Raw genomic sequence first — 4,757 nt, forward strand, 5'->3', positions numbered from 1 at the left:
CTCTGCCCACGAACCACTGGGAACTCCTCACCTGTGGGCCTCCCTAACTGGCCCATGGGCATGCTCAGTGGCCCACTTGTCTTACCTGCAATCCCCCCACCTCATGGTCAGATCCCTGTGTGTTCCCCCAAGAGCAGACAGAGCAAATGTTTGCAGACACCTAGTGAGCACATGCAAAAAGCTGGCCTGGCTGTGGGATTGGGAGGATTCACACAAACTTCAGTGTTTAACTTCATCCTAGGCAAAGCAAACAGAAGGCTGTCAGCACCTGGCCTGACTTGGAAGGGTGAAGAGAAGGCATACATTCTTAAGAATCTCCCCCAACAAGAAGGGAGAAGATGAGTGGAGCAGGCATATCCGTAGAAAGTTTAGAAAGCCTGGGAATTCCCAGCAGGGTTGACAGAAGGCATTTCTCTACTGAAGTTAATGAGCAATCATCGGGTGGGGTGGCTGCTTCTACAAATGCAAAGCTGGCAATGAAGGACCTTCCAGAACATAAAAATTCAAGGAATCATAACACCACCTAAAAAGCAAGAATTGTTCAGCAATAGACCCCAAAGAAATAGAGATCTGTCATTTGCCTGATAAAAGCTCAAAATAGTTGTTTCGAGGAAGCTCACTGACCTATTAGAAAACAGAAAGAAGATTTAATAGAATCAGGGAAACAATACATGAACAAAACAGGAAGATTGAAGAGAGACAGAAATCATTAAAGGAACTAAATAAAGTATCTTATGTGAAAGAATACAATGAATACAATTTGAAAACAAAAACAAAAATAAAAACAAAACAGAACAGAGAGTACCAACAACAGAGTTTATCAAGTGGAAAAAAGAACTTGAGATGTAGAAGACAGGTCATTTGAAAGTATCCAGTCAGAAGAGACCAAAAAAAACCCCCAAAACTGTAAAAGAATGAAGAATCCTCATGTGAATTTTGAGATAGCATCAAGTGAAAATATTTATGCATATTGTAGTCCAAGAAAAAAGAAGAGAGAGAGAAAGGGGCAGAAAGTTTATTTAAAGAATTAATGGCTGAGAATGTCCCAAATCTGGAAAAAGATTTGGATATCCAAGCTCATGAAGCTCATAAGTCCTCCAAAAGACTCAACCCAAGACATCCTCTCTGTAAGATGCATTATATTAAAAATGTCTAAAATCAAATAGAATTTTAAAAGCAGCAAGACAAAAAAATTCCTCACATGTCAGGGAACTCCCATGAGGTTAGTAGCAGATTTCACTCAGCAGAAACCTTGCAAGCCCGAAGTAGAAAGTGGAAAGGTAATATTTAAAGTGCTGGGTGGAAATAAAAAAAAAAAGTCAAGAATACTTTACATGGCAAAGCTGTCTTTCAGAAATTTAGAGGAGATAAAAACTTTCCCAGACAAATAAAAGCTGAGGGAGCTCATCACCCCTAGAGCTGCCTTAAAAGGAGGTGATTAAGTCTGGGGTGGATGTGGCTGGTCTGAATGGTCTCTCCTGAAACAAGCACCACGCAGAGACCATCAAGAACATGCACAGGCACGGAAAGCTTTGCTTCTGGCCCCATTCCCTACAGGCCCCTTGCCCTGGCCCTGGCTCCTGAAGGACCTGAGACCCAACTGGGCTCATCGAGGGCAGCACTACAAAGGCAGAGTTTAAGAAAGGGTCCACTCTCAAGGCCACTCTGGGCAAGGCCTCCATGGAAACATGTGGAAAACACCCGGTGGCTGGGCTCCAAGAGCGTTTGCAAGGTGGTGACAAGTGCGCAGCAGGATCTACGTGGATGATGGACTTACGTCTCTGCAGGTGAAGGAGAAAGGTGCTGGCTTCCTGGTGACAGGGGTGGAGAGTGGTGGCCCTTTGGGCAGCAAGAAGGGTGTGAACCTCCCTGGGGCTGCTATGGACAGGTCAGGAAAGGACATCCAGGATCTGAAGTTTGGGGTAGAGCAGGATAAAGAGGGTGTTCCTGTCTTTCATCTGCAAGGCACCTGGTGTCCATGAAGTCAGGAAGGTCCTGGGTGAAAAAAGAAAGACCATCAAGATAGCAAAATCGAGAATCATGAGGGGGGTTGATGAAATCCTGGAAGCCAGTGATGGGTCACGATGGCTCGCGGTGGTCTAGGCATCAGGATTCCTGCAGGGGAGGCCTTCCTTGCTCCAAAGGTGATGTTCGGGGGGTGCAGCCGAGCTGGAAGCCTGTCTCCTGAACCACACAGATGCTGGAGAGCACGATCCAGAAGCCCTGTCCCACCCGGGCTGAGGCAGTGATGCGCCCAGTGCCGTCCTGGGTGGAGCCGACTGCACCATGCTCTCTGCACAGGCGGCCAAAGGGGACTCGCCGCGGAGGCCGCGTGCAAGCAGCACCTGATGGCCCTGAGGCAGAGGCCGCCACCTACAGCTTCCAATGATTTGAGGAGCTCCGCCTCCTGGCGCCCATCACCACGACCCCGCAGAAGCTGCCCCCGTGGGCGCCGTGGAGGCCTCGTTCCAGTCTGGCAGGAGCCACCGTCGTCCTCACCAAGTCTGGCAGGTTGCTCACCAGGTGGCCAGGCACCGACCGGGCCCTCCTCATTGCTGTGACCGGTAATGTCCAGACAGCCCGCCAGGCTCACCTGTACCTGGCATCTTCCCTGGTATAAGGACCCTGTGCAGGAGGCCAGGGATGCTGGCAAGGCCCGAGGCTGCTTCAGGAAGGAGACGCGGCCACCGTGCTGACCGGGTGGCGCCCTGGCTCGGGCTTCCCTACACCACGCCTGTAGTGCCTGTGCCGTGACGGCCCCAGAGGCCCTCCTCCAGCCCCTGTCCTATCCCCTTCCCGCACCCATCCCTTCGCCAGCAACCACTGCAGTGCTCACTTGGGGCTGGCATGTGGCACTGGAGGGCTGGGGCACCAGGGAAGACGATTCATGCCCCCTGCACAAATGGCCATTTTTAAGGCCCTGCTCAGGGGAGGTAGCCCAGAGCCAGGCTGCTGGTCTAACGGCCCCACCGAAGCAAGAGAGAGGCAGGGGTGCAGGACTGCAGGCCCCAGAGCTCAGCATAGAGGCCAGCGGCTCCCACTTCTGCTCCTTCCTGCGCTCCATCCAGTTCCTGCAGAAATGGACACTGGGAGAAGCCCAGGCCTGGACTGGGGACGGGACATAGCCAGCTAGAGAGGGCCACAGATGCAGTTTCAGCAGACTCTGGCCCTGGCCTTCAACCCCCTGAGCCCCGGCTCCCAGCCAGCCCTGCACTGTGCGCCTCTGCTCCTGCACTCCCCTCAGCTGCCGCAGACTAACTCTGCACCCCCACCTTCCTTTCCCCACAGGGCAGCCGCTTCTGGCCTGTTGCTATAGAGCCTCCCTCTATCTCAATAAACAGCAGCTGAAGCAAAACAAGCAACAGCATTAATTTCAAAATACCTTACTGGAGTAGATATAGCAGACTAATCCATTGAATTGAATAAAAAACCTAAAATAAGCACAGGCCAAATATGAGAATGTAATGTTTGGGCCTTGGCCCGTGTGGCTCAGTTGGTTGGGTGCCGTCCCATGCCCTGAGAGGTCGTCTGTTCCATTCCTAGTCAGGGCACATGCTGGCATTGCAGGCTCCACCCCCAGTGGGGGGACCCGCAGGAGGCAGCAAACTGATGTTTCTCTCTCTCCCTCTCTCTCTCTCCCCCCTCCCCTCCTCTGTCTCGAAAAAATCAATAAAAATATTTAAAAAAAGAATTTGATATTTAGTAAAGAGCTTTTATCTGTATTAATATATGCATCAGATATATCTGTATCAGATAAATAAATAATAATTGTGTGTATATTAATGTATATAGGTATCAGATAAAATGTCTGGCACACTGGTGTTGAATAAACATGTGATTTGTAATTGGGGTATTGACTGAGTGGTTAATTCGAATATTTCTGCTCTAGATATTATACCTCATTTAGTTTTTAAAGGTATTAGTGATTATATTTTATATAGAGAGTTTTTATTGTGTATGCAGTCATATGTAGATTTTTCCTCTGTCTGGTCCCCCTCTCTACACTAAAAATGTTCTCAGTTATGAGATCATGTTCTCCCCCCATTGTTCCATAAGATTATTTTTTAGAATTAACACTTTACTTCCTGGATAATTTACCTTATGGAGGGAAGATTTAGCTTCATTTTTTTTTTCACTTAACCAATTCTCTTTAGACCATTAATTGCATAACGCTTCCTTTCCCAACCGAACTGAAATGAAAGGGAATTTAATCTTACTCCCAACTACCCAAGTCAACTTCCAGGGCTGCCCTCTATGGGTTTATGACAATAAAAACTCTAACCCCTCAGGTCAGATAATCATATGTATGATAATTAACTGTATGAGTAATTATTGTGTTATGCAAATAAACAATGCAGATGAGTCATTTCATTAAACAAGCACCATGGGGTCATTAGGCTTTGGTCTCTGTCCTAGCCTTTTGAGGAAATACTTTGTATGAGCCACTCTCCTGAACTGGCGATAAAACACCCTGGTAAGCTCACGTTAAGCTGGGTAATATGCAGGCTGCTTGATTTGTATTGAATATGTGTCTGGTGGTTGGGGCCCACTGTAATGAACTAGCCCACAAATCACAGCTTAATGGGAATCTACTATTACATATTGCTTAATTAAAAGTTGTGAGCTTATTAACATGTGTCTTTGGCACTGAGCTTTGGGGATGTAATCTCTGTGCAAATAAGACTAGGTTGTAAAAGTTTTATAGATTGACGATGATATTACAGTCCATACCTTAATAACCCATCATTTCCTCAAAG

General features: G+C 47.7%; 1 pseudogene; it reads left to right on the forward strand.

Annotated features, from left to right (window-relative positions):
- Window positions 1–1,217: 1,217 nt before the first annotated feature.
- Window positions 1,218–2,740, forward strand: LOC107537509 (pyruvate kinase PKM pseudogene; annotated as a pseudogene).
- The last annotated feature ends 2,017 nt before the right edge of the window (window positions 2,741–4,757 follow it).

The sequence above is a fragment of the Miniopterus natalensis genome, chromosome 9, assembly GCF_054644295.1.
Source record: "Miniopterus natalensis isolate mMinNat1 chromosome 9, mMinNat1.hap1, whole genome shotgun sequence".
In the NCBI taxonomy this organism is placed as follows: Eukaryota; Metazoa; Chordata; class Mammalia; order Chiroptera; family Miniopteridae; genus Miniopterus; species Miniopterus natalensis.